At 48.3% G+C, this 19,038-nt stretch overlaps 1 pseudogene; it reads right to left on the reverse strand.

Moving 5' to 3' along the window:
- LOC119351922 overlaps positions 1-13,907 on the reverse strand; it is a 36,364-nt pseudogene extending 22,457 nt beyond the window's left edge.
- Positions 13,908-19,038: the final 5,131 nt, after the last annotated feature.

Here is a 19,038-nt window from a genome sequence, read left to right on the forward strand (position 1 = left end):
ATAAGATGAATAAAACATCAGCAAAAACAATTATTTAAATACCTTTTATAATTAATAAGATATCAAACTAAATTATTTGGGGACTACATTTTTTTCTTACAGTGGACTAAATTGAAATAATAAATTAGAGGCTAAGTATATATTTTACAAAACCAAAAATAATAGGAAACAAAGATAAAACAGAATAAAAGAAAAGAAAAAACAAACAAACAAAAATGAAAGGAGAAGAAAACCTCCCCACCCTACTGGACCGTGGCCCAGCCGGCCACCCGGGCCAATCAGGCCGACCCTGCCGGCCACTTCTCCCTTCACCCTGTTCACTCCCTCCCGTGGCATCGACCGATGTCCGCCACGGCTCCGGCCGGAGCTGTGGCGGCCATCCGCGGCCACTCCAGCAACGCCCTGGCCTATAAGGCCCCCGCAAACCCTAGATCGGTCCTCCCCTCCTCCTCGCTCGCTCTCCTTCCCCTCCCCTCTCCTCTAGCTCGATCCCGAGCTCGGCCGCTCGAGCTCAACACCACAGCTCACCGTCTACGCAGGCACTGGACCTAGCTCGCTTCGCCGACACGCGCATCGGCCCCGCTCTAGTCCCCTACATCGTCTGCCGCCTAGGATTGGAGCTTGGGGCCCCTGCATCGACCGCTGCGACCTCTTCTTCCTCGTTCACTCTGTCGTCGACATCGCCAGGATTCGCTGCCCTCCGACCATCGCCGGCTTCATCGGGCCTTCCCTGCAATGGCCGTGAGCTCCTCCCCCTTTCCCCTCACTCCACGCGCTCGATTTCGAGCTCTAGTGCTCTGTTCGACGTCAACCGAGCTGCTCCGCCCGATGCGAACATCGCCGGCGTGGTTCCGGTGGCCCATTGGCCAGGCGTGCTAGTCCACACGCTTGGTTGGCCTGCGTACAAGCCATAGGTACCTCGCGCGGCTTGTTTTGCTCACTGTATCCTAGTTCCCGACGATGCCCGGTGTCCGACGTCCGCTGCGGTGCTCGCCGCCATCACCTCCGTCCGGCTCAGCCTCGATTGGCCGTGCCCGGTCGCGACCCGCGCCGACTGCACGCACGCACGGCCTCGACCGATGCTGCGTCGCGCCTTGCTGTTGCTGCCGGCTTTTGCTGCATGACTGCTGCTGCTCCCTGACCTGCCTCCTTGCCGATTCCACCCGAGCGCGCCTGCCTCTGCCACTCGGCCCCCCTGCTCCTACTAGTTGCTGCTCAAGCTGCTGCCGGCCATGGCCTGGCCAAACGTCTGTGCCGCTGCCCAGCCCCATGGCGCCCTGCTCCGTCCCCCCTCGCGCCATGCGCGCCCACTGAGGCCGCCGGCACCGAGTGCCCGCACGAGCCCAGCTGGTCCCCTATTGGATTCGTGTGGATAAGCCCCCAGATTAGATTAAGTGCTAACCCCCCTTGTGGGTATGACTAGTGGGGCCCACCCCTTGTTAGAACAAAAAAAAAGAGAATTTCAAAATAACTAAATAAAATTAATAATTAATTAATTCATTTAATAATTAATTAACCTAATTAATATTGCTTAGTTAACTAATCAACTACCCCACTAGTTTAATTAGTCAATGACAAGAGGGCCCCACCCTCCTGTTGACCAGTCCAAGTTTGACTGGTCAACTGGGTCCGCTGGCCCACATGTCAGCCTTTGTGTACATTCTGTGTACACAGGGTTGGGTATGCGTGGCAATTTAACATTTATTTTCGAATTAATTTAATTTCCAAAATGGATAAAAACTTTAATAATTAATATAAAATAAACCGTAGCTCGGATGGAAAAACTTTGTACATGAAAGTTGCTCAGAACGACGAGACGAATCCACATACGTAGCCCGTTCGTCCGCTACACATCACTAGCATAGCAAACACACAACTTTCTCCCTCTGGTTCATCTGTCCGAAAACGCGAAACACCAGGAATACTTTCCCGGATGTTTTCCCCCTTCGCTGGTACCACCTCGTACCGCGTTAGGGCACACCTAGCATCACGATTTGTCATGTCATGCATTGTCATGCATTTGTTTGCATTATATTTATTGTTTCTACCCCCTCTTCTCTCGCTAGACACCTAGACCGATGCCACTACTACCCAGTACGACTACGGTGTTGACGACCCCTCTCTCTTACCAGAGCAACCAGGCAAGCCCCCCCTTGATCACCAGATATCGCCTACTCTCCTCTATACTGCTTGCATTAGAGTACTATAGCATGTTACTGCTTTCCGTTAATCCTATTCTGATGCATAGCCTGTCATTGTTGCTACAACTGTAGATACCTTACCTGCAATCCTAAATGCTTAGTATAGGATGCTAGATTATCATCAGTGGCCCTACATTCTTGTCTGTCTGCCATGCTATACTATCAGGCCGTGATCACTTGGGGTCACGGGTATATACTATATACTTTATACATGATACATGTGATGACTAAAGTCGGGTTGGCTCGAGGAGTACCCGCGGTTGATTCACGAATTGGGGGCTGGAAGGACATACTTTCCCGACAGCCCTCTGTGTGGATCTTTGTGGCGAAGCGACAGGGCAAGTAGAGACCACGTAGGAGACAGGTGGGCCTGGCCCTGGTCGGCGTTCGCGGTTATTTCAAAATAACACACTTAAGGAGATCTTGGTATTTGATCTGAGTCTGGCTACTGGCCTATACGCACTAACCATCTACGCGGGGACAGTTATGGGCACTCGACATCGTGGTATCAGCCGAAGCCTTCGTGACATCAGCGACTGAGCGGCGCGCGCTGGGTTGCACTGGAACGCCTGCTCTTGTATAAGGGAGGCTAGGTCTGCTCACCGGCCGCGTGCGCAACATGCAGGTGTGCAATGGACGATGGGCCCAGACCCCTGCGCCATAGGATTTAGACCGGCGTGCTGACCTCTCTGTTGTGCCTAGGTAGGGCTGCGACGTGTTGATCTTCCGAGGCCGGGCATGACCCAGGAAGGTGTGTCCGGCCAAATGGGATCGAGCATGTTGGGTTATGTGGTGCACCCCTGCAGGGAAGTTAATCTATTCGAATAGCCGTGTCCCTCGGTAACAGGACGACTTGGAGTTGTGCCTTGACCTTATGACAACTAGAACCAGATACTTAATAAAACGCACCCTTCCAAGTGCCAGATACAACCAGTGGTCGCTCTCTCACAGGGCGACGACGGGAGGATCATCGGTTAGGATTATGCTACACGATGCTACTTGGTGAACTTACCATCTACTCTTCTCCTGCTGCAAGATGGAGGTTACCAGAAGCGTAGTCTTTGAAAGGACTAGCTATCCCCCTCTTATTCCGGCATTCTGTAGTTCAGTCCATATATGATACCCCTTTTCCATTTGATACCAATGCATACATATGTAGTGTAGTTCCTTGCTTGCGAGTACTTTGGATGAGTACTCACGGTTTCTTTGCTCCCTCTTTTCCCCCTTTCTGTACCCGATTGCTGCGACCAGACGTTGGAGCACAGGAACCAGACGCCACCGTCGACAACTACTACTACTCAGGAGGTGCCTACTACTACGTGCAGCCCGCTGACGACGACCAGGAGTAGTTTAGGAGGATCCCAGGCAGGAGGCTTGCGCCTATTTCGATCTGTATCCCAGTTTGTGCTAGCCTGCTTAAGGCAAACTTGTTTGACTTATGTCTGTACTCAGATATTGTTGCTTCCGCTGACTCGTCTATGATCGAGCTCTTGTATTCGAGCCCTCGAGGCCCCTGGCTTGTAATATGATGTTTGTATGACTTATTTTATTTGTAGAGTTGTGTTGTGATATCTTCCCGTGAGTCCCTGATCTTGATCGTACATGTTTGCGTGTATAATTAGTGTACGGTCAAATCGGGGGCGTCACACTTCAACATCCTGACGCTCTCCATGACAATGAGGGAGTAGTCCACCCTCGGGGTTGAGGGTATGTACAAGTAGCTATGTGTTTGATCTCTCTCTCTCGTGTTCTTGATTTGGCACGATCTTGATGTATCATGAGCTTTTCTATTATAGTTGGATCTTATGTTTCTTCTCCCCCTCTACTCTCTTGTAATGGATTGAGTTTTCCCTTTGAAGTTATCTTATCAGATTGTGTCTTTAAAGATTTGAGAACACTTGATGTTTGTCTTGCCGTGCATATCTGTGGTGACAATGGGATATCACGTGATTCACTTGATGCATGTTTTGGTGATCAACTTGTGGGTTCCGCCCAGGAACCTATGCATAGGGGTTGGCACACGTTTTCGTCGTGATTCTCTGGTAGAAACTTTGGGGCACTCTTTGAGGTTCTATGTGTTGGTTGAATAGATGAATCTGAGATTGTGTGATGCATATCGTATAATCATACCCACGGATACTTGAGGTGACATTGGAGTATCTAGGTGACATTAGGGTTTTGGTTGATTTGTGTCTTGAGGTGTTATTCTAGTACGAACTCTAGGGTTGTTTGTGACACTTATAGGAATAGCCCAACGAATTGATTGGAAAAAATAACTTTGAGGTGGTTTCGTACCCTACCATAATCTCTTCGTTTGTTCTCCACTATTAGTGACTTTGGAGTGACTCTTTGTTGCATGTTGAGGGATAGTTATGTGATCCAATTATGTTATTATTGTTGAGAGGACTTGCACTAGTGAAAGTATGAACCCTAGGCCTTGTTTCAACACATTGCAATACCGTTTATGCTCACTTTTATCATTAGTTACTTTGTTGTTTTTATATTTTCAGATTATAAAAACCTTTATCTACTATCTATATACCACTTGTATCACCATCTCTTTGCCGAACTAGTGCACCTCTACAATTTACCATTGTATTGGGTGTGTTGGGGACACAAGAGACTCTTTGTTATTTGGTTGCGGGGTTGCTTGAGAGAGACCATCTTCATCCTACGCCTCCTACAGATTGATAAACCTTAGGCCATCCACTTGAGGGAAATTTGCTACTGTCCTACAAACCTCTGCACTTGGAGGCCCAACAACGTCTACAAGAAGAAGGTTGTGTAGTAGACATCAAGCTCTTTTCTGGCGCCGTTGCCGGGGAGGTGAGTGCTTGAAGGTATATCTTTAGATCTTGCAATCGAGTCTTTTAGTTTCTTGTTTTATTACTAGTTTAGTTTATAGAAGAAAACTATAAAAATGGAATTAAGGGTACCTCATATGCTTCATCTTTTTAATATCTATCATGAAAATAAGGATTCCGATAATTGTGCTCAAGTGCTAGAACAAGAATGCATTAGAATGTTTGGCACTAAATATTTGAATGATGTGCATGATTGCAATGTTGTTAGTATGAATTCCATGAATATCCATGATGCTAATGATATGCAAAGACACAAGCTTGGGGATGCTATGTTTGATGAAGATGATATTTTTGTCCCCCAAGCTTTGATGAGCAAATTTACTATGATGAAAGCATGCCTCCTATCTATGATGATTATTGTGATGAGACGTATGCTTTAAAGAATAATGATAACCATGAAACTTTTCATCTTGATCTTAATTTTCAATCACATGATAGTTATTTTGTTGAGTTTGCTCCCACTATTATTCATGAGAAGAAATTTTCTTATGTGGAGAGTAATAAAAATTCTATGCGTGTAGATCATGAAAATAATGCTTTAGATGCTGGTTATATTGTTGAATTCATTCATGATGCTACTGAAAATTATTATGAGGGAGGAACATATGCTTGTAGGAATTGCAATAATATCAAGTTTCCTCTCTATGTGCTAAAGTTTTGAAGTTATGCTTGTTTTACCTTCCTATGAAAGTTGATTCTTGTTCCCATAAGTTGTTTGCTCACAAAATCCCTATGCATAGGAAGTGGGTCAGACTTAAGTGTGATAGCCATATTGAGGGAGTCCTGGATTAGGGGGTGTCCGGATGGCCGGACTATACCTTCGGCCGGACTCCTGGACTATGAAGATACAAGATCAAAGACTTCGTCCCATGTCTGGAAGGGACTTTCCTTGGCGTGGAAGGCAAGCTTGGCGGTACGGATATGTAGATCTCCTACCATTGTAACTGACTTTATGTAACCCTAGCCCTCTCCGGTGTCTATATAAACCGGAGGGTTTTAGTCCATAGGAGGAACAACAATCATACCATAGGCTAGCTTCTAGGGTTTAGCCTCTCTGATCTCGTGGTAGATCTACTCTTGTACTACCCATATCATCAATATCAATCAAGCAGGACGTAGGGTTTTACCTCCATCAAGAGGGCCCGAACCTGGGTAAAACATCGTGTCCCCTGCCTCCTATTACCATCCGGCCTAGACGCACAGTTCGGGACCCCCTACCCGAGATCCGCCGGTTTTGACACCGACATTGGTGCTTTCATTGAGAGTTCCTCTGTGTCGTCACTTTTAGGCCCGATGGCTTCTCCGATCATCAACAGCGATGTGATCCAGGGTGAGACTTTTCTCCCCGGACAGATCTTTGTATTCGGCGGCTTTGCACTCTGGGCCAATTCGATTGGTCATCTGGAGCAGATCGAAAGCTACGCCCCTGGCCATCAGGTCAGATTTGGAAGTTTCAACTACACGGCCGACATCCGCGGAGACTTGATCTTCGACGGATTCGAGCCACAGCCAAGCGCGCCGCACTGTCACGATAGGCATGATTTAGCTCTGCCGCCGAACAGTGCCCTGGAGGCCGCACCTGTGTCCGCTCTGACCCCTAGCTCGGAGCCGATCACACCAATCGAGGATGGGTGGTTAGACACCACCTCGGGGGCTGCAATCTCTACGGCGATCGAGCCGAACACCAGCCCTATTCTCTGCGAAGCCCGTGACTCCAAGGAGCCGGACTCCTCTCCAGACTCCAAGCCCTCCATGCCCCGACCGATCGAACCCGATTGGGCGCTGATCATGGAGTTCACCGCCGCGGACATATTTTAGCACTCGCCCTTTGGCGATATTCTGAATTCAGTAAAGTCTCTCTCTCTCTTTGTCAGGAGAGGCCTGGCCGGACTATGGTCAGCAAGGTTGGGATGCGGATGATGAAGAAATTCAAAGCCCACCCACCACCCACTTCATAGCCACTGTCGATGATTTAACCGACATGCTCGACTTTGACTCCGAAGACATTGACAGTATGGACGCCGATGCAGGAGACGATCAAGAACCAGTGCCTATAGGGCACTGGAAAGCCACCTCGTCCTATGATATATACATGGTGGACACCCCAAAAGAAGGCAATGGCGATGGAACAGCGGAGGATGACCCCTCCAAGAAGCAGCCTAAGCGTCGGCATCAGTGGCGCCGCTCTAAATCCCGCCAAAACAAAAACGGTGATTCCGGCACGGGAGATAATAACACCCCGGACAGTGCTGAAGACAACCACCTCCAGCAAGATTCAACACAGGAGGATAGAGAAGCCAGCCCTCATGAGAGAACAGCAGATAGAGAGGTCGATGACGATAATTATATGCCTCCCTCCGAAGACGAGGCAAGCCTCGACGACGACGAATTTGTCGTGCTGGAGGATCCCGTCGAACAAGAGCATTTCAAACGCAGGCTTATGGCCACGGCGAGCAGCCTCAAGAAAAAACAGCAACAACTTAGAGCTGATCAAGATTTGCTAGCCGACAGATGGACTGAAGTCCTTGCGGCCGAAGAGTATGAACTCGAACGGCCCTCCAAGAGCTACCCAAAGCACAGGTTGCTACCCCAATTAGAGGAGGAAGAACCTAAACGTACATCACCAGCGCATGATGCGGCCGACCGGCCACCCCGTGGCCGCGACAGAGAGGCCTCTCGGCCCTCCACTCAAGCCGCACCCCAGCGCCACTCAAAAAATACCAAGGCATGGGAAAATGCACCAGACCTGCGAGATATATTGGAGGACAAGGCAAGGCAAACAAGATCGATCTACGGATCACGTGGGCGCCCCACAACACGAGACGGTACTCGTCACCCCGGATACAGTAAATCCGGCTGGGCCGAACACAGTAGACAAAGCTCGTTTGAGCTGCGTCGTGATGTAGCCTAATACAGAGGCGCCACACACCCACTATGTTTCACAGATGAAGTAATGGATCATCAAATCCCCGAGGGTTTCAAACCCGTGAACGTCGAATCATACGATGGCACAACAGATCCTGCGGTATGGATCGAGGACTATCTCCTTCATATCCACATGGCCCGCGGTGAGGACCTACACGCCATCAAATACCTCCCACTCAAGCTTAAAGGACCAGCTCGGCATTGACTTAACAGCTTGCCAGCAGAATCAATTGGTTGTTGGGAGGACCTGGAAGCCGCATTCCTCGACAATTTCCAGGGCACTTATGTGCGACCACCAGACGCCGATGACCTAAGCCACATAATTCAGCAGCCAGAGGAATCGGCCAGACAATTCTGGACACGGTTCCTAACCAAGAAAAATCAAATTGTCGACTGTCCGGACGCAGAGGCCCGAGCAGCCTTCAATCATAACATCCGCGATTAGTGGCTTGCACGGCACCTACGACAGGAAAAGCCGAAATCTATGGCAGCCCTCACGACACTTATGACCCGCTTTTGCGCGGGAGAAGACAGCTGGCTAGCTCGCAGCAATAACATGACCAAGAGCCCTGGTAATTCGGATACCAAGGACAGCAGTGGCAGGTCGCGTCGCAACAAGCAAAAGCGCCGCATTAACAGCGACAACGCTGAGGATACAGCAGTTAATGCCGGATTCAGAGGCTCTAGACCGGGTCAGCAGAAAAAGTAATTCAAAAGAAATACTCCGGGCCTGTCCAGTTTGGACCAAATACTCGACCGCTCATGCCAGATACATGGCACCCCCGAAAAACCAATGAATCACACCAACAGGGATTGTTGGGTGTTCAAGCAGGCAGGCAAGTTAAATGCAGAAAGCAGAGACAAGGGGCTGCATAGCGATGACGAGGAGGAGCCCCGGTCGCCGAACAACAGTGGACAGAAAGATTTTCCCCCACAATTGCAGACGGTGAACATGATATACGCAACCCACGTCCCCAAGAGGGAGCGGAAGCGTGTGCTAAGGGACGTATATGCGATGGAGCCAGTCGCCCCAAAGTTCAACCCATGGTCTTCCTGCCCGATCACTTTTGATCGAAGGGACCACCCCACTAGCATCCGTCATGGCGGATTCGCCGCATTGGTTCTAGACCCAATTATTGACGGATTTCACCTCCCTAGAGTCCTTATGGACTGCGGCAGCAGCCTGAACCTACTTTATCAGGATACAGTGCGGAAAATGGGCATCGATCCCTCGAGGATTAAGCCCACTAGAGCGACCTTTAAAGGCATCATACCAGGTGTAGAAGCCAACTGTACAGGCTAAGTTACACTTGAAGTGGTCTTCGGATCTCCAGATAATTTGCAAAGCGAGGAGTTAATCTTCGGCATAGTCCCGTTCCGCAGTGGCTATCACGCACTGCTCGGGCGAACCGCATTTGCCAAGTTCAATGCGGTGCCGCACTACGCATACCTCAAGCTCAAGATGCCAGGCCCTCGAGGCATCATCACGGTCAATGGAAACACCGAACGCTCTCTCTGAATGGAGGAGCATACGACGGCTATCGCAGCGGAAGTACAAAGCAGCCTCTCAAGGCAATTCTCTAGTCCGGCCATTAAACGTCTGGACACGGTCAAGCGCGCCCGGAGTAACCTACACCAAGACCGCCCGGCACGTTCAGAGCAAGCGTAGCAATGCGGCCCCAACCCCAGCCCTCGCGAACTTGTGAAACCAGTGCTGCGCGTACATAACTACGCTCTGGAAATACCATGGGCACATGGGGAGGGGCACCATCACGGCACGCCTGAAACGTGGCTTAAACCGCACTAGGGGCTGTCGATCTCTTAATTTTCTCTTATTTTCAGGACTCCATTCTTCAGAAGGCTTGTCTGGCAGTACAATTGTCGCACAAACGATACAACCAGGGAAGCAGAAAGCTACGCTGCACTACGGAACTCTAAGGTGGTCTCTATAACAAGCAGTATACCTGTTTCGCATAACATTCCGCAGCTCGCCCCTGGAAAGGACATATTTGATAGTCCCATCTTTTGCTTATCGCACTATTTGTATCGTCCTGCTTGACCGCAGCCTTTTTAAATAAACAATGCATAGCTTCCGTCTATCATTGCATTACTCTTTTTATGAATATATGTTCATTAATGACATATTGCACCCGTACACTTTGGTACGGCCAATATGCCAGGGGCTTAAGTACCCCACAATACGGTGTGAGAAGTCCGAACACTTTCACAAGTGCGGCACCCCGAACTTATAGCATTATATGCATCGGCTCCGAATCATGTCTTGGGTTAATAGTTGGGTTTGCCCGGCTCCTATGTTTTTGTACCTTACATTCCGTTATATCGGCTAAGGTAGCACTAGGAGAACTACTGTGATTGTGCCCCAGTTGAGCTGGGCTAAGAACCTCAGTAGAGAAAGCTAAAACTGACCGTCATGATGAGGCGAGAGCTGGTCGCTGTTCGAGAGATTTTCGAGTCCCTAAAGACTTATGCCGCTTAGAGCGAGGAGTCGGCTTTGTCCGTCCTAGGCGTGGATAGCGCCCCGAACTCGGTCTTCCAAACACTAGGGGCTTCGCCGAAATTTAAAATTATAGAATTCTATGGCTAAGTGAGAGTGTTCAAGCATTATAGTCCGATTGCCTTGTTCGTTGTGTTGAGCGCCTCCCTCGAAGGACCCAAGAATGGGAAAAAGAGTGCTCATGTTTATCCCGAACACCCCAGCACTCGTGCCATGGGGGCAGAAGCCGACGACTCACCATCTCTCAAATTTGATAAACGGCCGCACAGAAGGTAATATTTTAAATTCAAAAAGCATTTCTTAGCGCACATGAACAAGTTTTCAGCGCACAGGACAAAACGAGCGAGTTTACTAAAAAATTACATCCATGGAACATTCATCGGCCACAAGGCGGGCACCCTTCAGAATGCCCTCATAATACATCTCGGGCTTGCGATGCTCCTTGCCCGGCGGTGGACCATCCTTCACAAGCTTCTTAGCATCCAGCTTGTTCCAGTGCACCTTCGGATGGGCAAGCGCCCAATGGGCACCCTCGATGCATACAGAGCGCTTGATGACTTCGAGCCTTGGACAAGCCTCCACCAGCCGCCTCACCAGCCCGAAGTAGCTCCCAGGCATGGCCTCTCCAGGCCATAGCCGGACTATGAGGCCTTCATGGCCTGTTCGGCCACCTTATGGAGCTCGACCAGCTGTTTCAGCTGGTCGCTTAAGGGCACCGGATGTTCGGCCTCAGCATACTGAGACCAGAACACCTTCTCCATCGAGCTTCCCTCCTCGGCTCGATAGAAGGCGGCGGCATCCGACACGCTACGGGGCAAGTCTGTGAATGCTCCTGGAGAGCTCCGGATTTAGGTAAGTAACAAGTAATTCACTTTTATGAGCTTGCTTTGCATAAATAATGCCTTACCCGCCGCTATCTTTTTTATTGCCTCAACCTCCTGGAGGGCCTTCTAGGCTTCGTCCTTGGCAGACTTGGCATCTTCAATGGCCACCGCGAGCTCAGAATCTCGCGTCTTCGAGTCAAACTCCAAACTCTCATGTTTTTTCATGAGAGCATGGAGCTCTTGCCGCACCTCGCCAACCTGCGTCTCATGCTTCTCCCGCTCGGTGCGCTCCGTGGCCGCCCTCTTTTCGGCCTCGGACAGCGCTTGCGTAAGGGTCGCCACCTCAGTTGTGGCCCCTACAATAGCCGTGTTAATCCTGTCACTTTTTGCAATTGCAACTTTCACATATTTCAATAAGGTATTTCTTACCTTCCTTCTCCTCGAGTTGCTGCTTGGCTAGGCCGAGCTCTTGCTTGGACCGCTCGAGGTTCTGCTTCAGCATATCCACCTCCGCAGTTAGTGCGGCGGAGGCCAGCAGCGAAGCCTGCATACGCATATTGACTTGATTATGTTAGACTCCTGTGAATGTTATTAGATCCTCTATTCGGCTTTTCTTTCCGAACGCCGAACAGAGCATCAGGGGCTACTGTCTATGCGGTAATATCTTTACATATTCTTTACTTACCTCAAAGCCTGTTAGAAGGCTGGCACAGGCTTCAGTCAGTCCGCTCTTGGCGGACTGAACCTTCTGGATCACCACACTCATAATAGTGCGGTGCTCCTCGTCGATGGAGGCGCCGTTAAGCGTCTCCAGCAAATTGTCCGGTGCCTCCGGTTGGACGGAGGTCACCGGCTCGGTAGGCTTGCTCCTCTTGGAAGGAGGCTGCCTACCGGAGTCTAGAACCGTTGAAGGTTCCGGCGCGGTGTCCGGCTCAAGGCCGAACTTGGAGCCCTTCGGCGTTCTATCCCCTTTACGCCTGGAGTCCGGGAGGTTGCCTTGCGGCGCCTCCAGGACCACCTCCTCCCGGCTTGGAACCTGTTGGGACGCCACCTCGGCACCGTCCATAGGGTGGGGGGAGGAAGCCATCGAAAGCGAATTCACATCCGACGAATCCAGGGAGCCACTCGACGACTCGTCGAGCCTGGCCTTGGGAGGACTGCACAATCATGTTCGACGTAAGGAAAAGCTGTGCAATGGGGGAATACTATGAATCACTCTGGTATCCGGATACTTACGATCTCGCCAGGGGCTTGGCCCTGTGCGGCCACTCCTCTTCGCCGTCGTCGGCGTTGGTGGAGTAGTCCGGAGGAGGGGTCGTCCCCCTCTTGGACCCTTCGGCCTCCCCAGTTGGGGCGACCTTCCTTTTCTTCCCTCCCCCCGCTGGAGGGGGAGAGGTCTCTTCTTCCTGTTCCTCGTCTTCATGGGAGGAGTGCGCCTTGGAGTCGTCGGATGATCAATCTAACACCTCCTGGCGCCGGGCACTCTTTTGAGTCCCCGTGGCCTTCTTCTTGGCCTTCTTCTCCGGCACCACGTAGGGTGCCGGAACCAGCAGCTTCGCCAAGCGAGCGTCCGCTGGGACTTCGGGCAAAGGAGCCGGACAGTTGATCTGTCCGGACGTCTCCTGACAATCTTGTCAAAGGTAAGGGAGCTTAGATCCCGCATGGAGTCGAACTATGAAAAACTAATACCCTGTAAAAGGTAAAAATAGCTTACCGCACGAGCGTGACGCTGCGTGCTGAATCCGCGATCCTCGGTAGTGGATGAGGGGGCCTCGGCGCCCTTGAAAAGCACCTTCCAGGCATCTTCGTACATCGTGTCAAAGAGCCTGCTCAGAGTTCGGTGCCGCGCCGGGTCGAACTCCCACAGGTTGAAAGCCCGTTGTTGACACGGGAGGATCTGGCGGGTGAGCATAACCTGGACTACGTTGACAGGTTTGAGCTTCCTGTCCACCAGGGTTTGGACGCATGTTTGGAGTTCGGTAAGCTCTCCTTTTTTACCCCACGACAGGCCCGTCTCTTTCCAGGAGGCGAGCCGCATAGGGGGTCCGGATCGGAACTCGGGGGTTGCGACCCATTCAGGGTCGCGCAGCTCGGTGATGTAAAACCACCCCGACTGCCACCCCTTTAGGGATTCCACGAAGGAGCCCTCGAACCATAGAATGTTGGGCATCTTGCCCACCATGGCACCTCCGCACTCCACTTGGGTGTCGCGCACCACCTTCGGCTTGACATTGAAAGTCTTGAGCCATAGGCTGAAATGGGGGCGGATGCGGAAGAAAGCCTCGCACACGACGATAAACGTCTAGATGTTGAGGACAAAGTTCGGGGCCAGATCGTGGAAATCCAGGCCATAGTAGAACATGAGCCCCCGGACAAATGGGTGGAGAGGGAAGCCTAGTCCGTGGAGGAAATGGGGGAGGAACACCACCCTCTCATGGGGCCTAGGGGTGGGGATGAGCTGCCCCTCTTCGGGAAGCCGGTGCGCAATGTCGTTAGACAAGTATCCGGCCTTCCTCAGTCTTTTGATGTGTCCCTCCGTGACGGAGGAGACCATCCACTTGCCTCCCGCTCCAGACATGGCTGGAGAAGGTTGAGGTGGGGTGTGCAGACTTGGGCGCTGGAGCTCGAGTGCGCGGAAATGGATAGGCAAAGGAGGAATAAGGCATGGATGAAAACGTGGATCCTTATCCCATTATATGGGCGGACGCGACTATGCGCCCCCACCAGCCTGGTAAAACTCGCTTATCTCCCAAGCGCCATAGTCAATGGCGCGGTTGGGTTACCCACACCTGTATTGATGAGAATCCCGAAATAAGGGGACACGATCTCTGCTTTAACAAGACGTGCCAAGGAAACTGCCTCGCTAAACGCGCTGAGGTGGGACAGTAAAACGATTCGAATAAAGACTTGGCCGTGGTGTGATGTCACGCTACGGAATACATCAACAGATTAGATTTGTGTAAATATTATTCTCTCTATGGAAATATGTGGAAACTTATTTTGTAGAGCCGGACACTACCTTTGTGTTCAAAATCTTCTATGAAGTACTTGGAGGAGGAACCCGCCTTGCAATGCCGAAAACAATCTGCGCGCCGGACTCGTCGTCATTGAAGCCTGGTTCAGGGGCTACTGAGGGAGTCCTGGATTAGGGGGTGTCCGGATGGCCGGACTATACCTTCGGCCGGACTCCTGAACTATGAAGATACAAGATCGAAGACTTCGTCCCGTGTCCGGAAGGGACTTTCCTTGGCGTGGAAGGCAAGCTTGGCGATACGGATATGTAGATCTCCTACCATTGTAACCGACTCTATGTAACCCTAGCCCTCTCCGGTGTCTATATAAACTGGAGGGTTTTAGTCCGTAGGAGGAACAACAATCATACCATAGGCTAGCTTCTAGGGTTTAGCCTCTCTGATCTCGTGGTAGATCTACTCTTGTACTACCCATATCATCAATATCAATCAAGCAGGACGTAGGGTTTTACCTCCATCAAGAGGGCCCGAACCTGGGTAGAACATCGTGTCCCCTGCCTCCTGTTACCATCCGGCCTAGACGCATAGTTCGGGACCCCCTACCCGAGATCCGCCGGTTTTGACACCGACACAAAATCTTCATGATGCTCTCTTTATGTTTCAATTCTTATCCTTTATGTGAGGATCATTGAAATCATCATGCCTAGCTAGGGGCATTAAATGATAGCGCTTGTTGGGAGACAACCCAACTTTATTTTTGTTCCTTGCATTTTGTTCCTGTATAGTAATAAATAATTTATCTAGCCTCTATTATGATTGAGTTTTTATGTTTTAATTAGTGTTTGTGCCAAGTAGAACCGTTGGGAAGACTTGGGGAAAGTCTTTTTGATCTTGCTGTAAAAAACAGAAACTTTAGTGCTCACGAGAATTACTGCCATTTTTATCGGAGATTGCTATTTAGTTAATTATTCTTGCAGATGATTAATAGATAATTTCCTCACGTCCAGCAATTTATTTGAGAATTTTATGAGTTCCATAAGTATACGTTTGATCCAGATTACTACAGACTGTTCTGTTTTTGATAGATTCTATTTTCGATGTGTTGTTTGCTTATTTTGATGAATCTATGAGTAGTATCAGAGGGTATGAACCATATAGAAGTTGAAATACATTAGATATTACACCAATATGAATTTAGAATGAATTCACAACAGTACCTAAGTGGCGATTTATTTTCTTATACTAACGGAGCTTACGAGTTTTCTGTTAAGTTTTGTGTTGAGAAGTTTTCAAGTTTTGGGTAAAGATTCGATGGACTATGGAATAAGGAGTGGCAAGAGCCTAAGCTTGGGGATGCCCAAGGCACCCCAAGGTAATATTCAAGGACAACAAAGAGCCTAAGCTTGGGGATGCCCCGGAAGGCATCCCCTATTTCGTCTTCGTTCATCGGTAACTTTACTTGGAGCTATGTTTTTATTTGCCACAGGATATGTGTTTTGCTTGGAGCATCATTTTATTTTCTTTTGTTTTGCTTGCCGTTTGAATAAAATACCAAGGTCTGAAATTATTAAATGTTAGAGAGTCTTCACATAGTTGCATAATTATTCGACTACTCATTGATCTTCACTTATAACTTTCGGAGTAGTTTGTCATTTGCTCTAGTGTTTCACTCATATCTTTTTAGAGCACGGCGGTGGATTTATTTTGTACAAATAGATGAACTCTCATGCTTCACTTATATTATTTTGAGAGTCCTAAACAGCATGGTAATTTTCTTTGGTTATGAATTTAGTCCTAATACGATGGGCATCCAAGAAGGGTATAATAAAAACTTTCATATAGAGTGCATTGAATACTAAGAGAAGTTTGATACTTGATAATTGTTTTGAGATATGGAGATGGTGATATTAGAGTCATGCTAGTTGAGTAGTTGTGAATTTGAGAAATACTTGTGTTGAAGTGTGTGATTCCCGTAGCATGCACATATGGTGAACCGTTATGTGATGAAGTCGGAGCATGATTTATTTACTGATTGTCTTCCTTATGAGTGGCGGTCGTGGACGAGCGATGGTCTTTTCCTACCAATCTATCCCCTTAGGAGCATGCGCGTAATACTTTGTTTCGATAATTAATAAATTTTTGCAATAAGTATGTGAGTTCTTTATGACTAATGTTGAGTCCATGGATTATACGCACTCTCACCCTTCCACCATTGCTAGCCTCTCTAGTACCGCACAACTTTCGCCGGTACCTTAAACCCACCATATACCTTCCTCAAAACAGCCACCATACCTACCTATTATGGCATTTCCATAGCCATTCCGAGATATATTGCCATGCAACTCTCCACCGTTCCGTTTATTATGACACGCTCCATCATTGTCATATTGCTATGCATGATCATGTAGTTGACATTGTATTTGTGGCAAAGACACCATTCATAATTCTTCCATACATGGCACTCATGGGTCATTGCACATCCCGGTACACCGCTGGAGGCATTGATATAGAGTCATATTTTGGTCTAAGTATCAAGTTGTAAGAAAATAAAAGTGTGATGATCATCATTATTAGAGCATTGTCCCAGTGAGGAAAGAATGATGGAGACTTTGATTCCCCCACAAGTCGGGATGAGACTCCGGATGAAAAAAGAGAAAAAAAGAGGCCATAAAAAAGAGAAGGCCCACAAAAAAACAAAAAAAATAAAAAAATGAGAGAAAAAGAGAGAAGGGACAATGCTACTATCCTTTTACCACACTTGTGCTTCAAAGTAGCATCATGATCTTCATGATAGAGAGTCTCTTGTTTTGTCACTTTCATATACTAGTGGGAATTTTTCATTATAGAACTTGGCTTGTATATTCCAATGATGGGCTTCCTCAAAATGCCTTAGGTCTTCGTGAGCAAGCAAGTTGGACGCACACCCACTAGTTTCTTTTGTTCAGCTTTCATACACTTATATCTCTAGTGCATCAGTTGCATGGCAATCCGTACTCACTCACATTGATATCAATTGATGGGCATCTCCATAGCCCGTTGATACGCCTAGTTGATGTGAGACTATCTTCTCCTTCTTGTCTTCTCCACAACCACCATTCTATTCCACCTATAGTGCTATGTCCATGGCTCACGCTCATGTATTGCGTGAAGATTGAAAAAGTTTGAGAACATCAAAAGTATGAAACAATTGCTTGGCTTGTCATCAAGGTTGTGCATGATTTAAATATTTTGTGTGGTGAAGATGGAGCATAGCCAGACTATATGATTTTGTAGGGATAGCTTTCTTTGGCCATGTTATTTTGAGAATACATGATTACTTCATTAGTATGTTTGAAGTATTATTATTTCTATGTCAATAGTAAACTTTTGTCTTGAATCTTATGGATCTGAATATTCTTGTCACAATAAAGAGAATTACATGGATAAATATGTTAGGTAGCATTCCACATCAAAAATTCTGTTTTTATCGTTTACCTACTCGAGGACGAGCAGGAATTAAGCTTGGGGATGCTGATACGTCTCCAACGTATCTATAATTTTTGATTGTTCCATGCTATTATATTATCAACCTTCGATGTTTTATATGCATTTATATGCTATTTTATATGATTTTTGGGACTAACCTATTAACCCAGAGCCTAGTGCCAGTTTCTGTTTTCCCTTGTTTCAGTGTTTCGCAGAAAGGGAATATCAAACGGAGTCCAAACGGAATGAAACCTTCAGAAAAGTTATTTTTGGAAAGAAAGCAATACAGGAGACTTGGAGTGCACGTCAGGGGATCAACGAGGAAGCCATGAGGCAGGGGGACGCGCCCACCCCCCTGGGCGCGCCCTCCACCCTCGTGGGCCCCTCGTGGCTCCCCTGATGTATTTCTTCCGCCTATATATATCCATATACCCTAAAACTATTAGGGAGCACAATAGATTGGGAGTTTCGCCGCCAGAAGCCTCCGTAGCCATCGAAAACCAATCTAGACCCGTTCCGGCTCCCTGCCGCAGGGGGAATCCCTCTCCGGTGGCTATCTTCATCATCCCGGCGCTCTCCATGACGAGGAGGGAGTAGTACACCCTCGGGGCTGAGGGTATGTACCAGTAGCTATGTGTTTGATCTCTCTCTCTCTCTCGTGTTCTTGATTTGGCATGATCTTGATGTATCACGTGCTTTGCTATTATAGTTGGATCTTATGTTTCTTCTCCCCCTCTACTCTCTTGTAATGGATTGAGTTTTCCCTTTGAAGTTATCTTATCGGATTGAGTCTTTAAAGATTTGAGAACACTTGATGTATGTCTTGCTGTGTGTATCTGTGGTGACAATGGGATATCACGTCATTCACTTGATGTATGTTTCGGTGACCAACTTGCGGGTTCCGCCCATGAACCTATGCATAGGGGTTGGCACACATTTTCATTGTGATTCTCCGGTAGAAACTTTGGGGCACTCTTTGTGGTTCTATGTGTTGGTTGAATAGATGAATCTGAGATTGTGTGATGCATATCGTATAATCATACCCATGGATACTTGAGGTGACATTGGAGTATCTAGGTGACATTAGGGTTTTGGTTGATTTGTGTCTTAAGGTGTTATTCTAGGATGAACTCTAGGGCTGTTTGTGACACTTATAGGAATAGCCCAACGGATTGATTGGAAAGAATAACTTTGAGGTGGTTTCGTACCCTACCATAATCTCTTCGTTTGTTCTCCGCTATTAGTGACTTTGGAGTGACTCTTTGTTGCATG

Source organism: Triticum dicoccoides, chromosome 1A, assembly GCF_002162155.2.
Source record: "Triticum dicoccoides isolate Atlit2015 ecotype Zavitan chromosome 1A, WEW_v2.0, whole genome shotgun sequence".
Classification (NCBI taxonomy): domain Eukaryota; kingdom Viridiplantae; phylum Streptophyta; class Magnoliopsida; order Poales; family Poaceae; genus Triticum; species Triticum dicoccoides.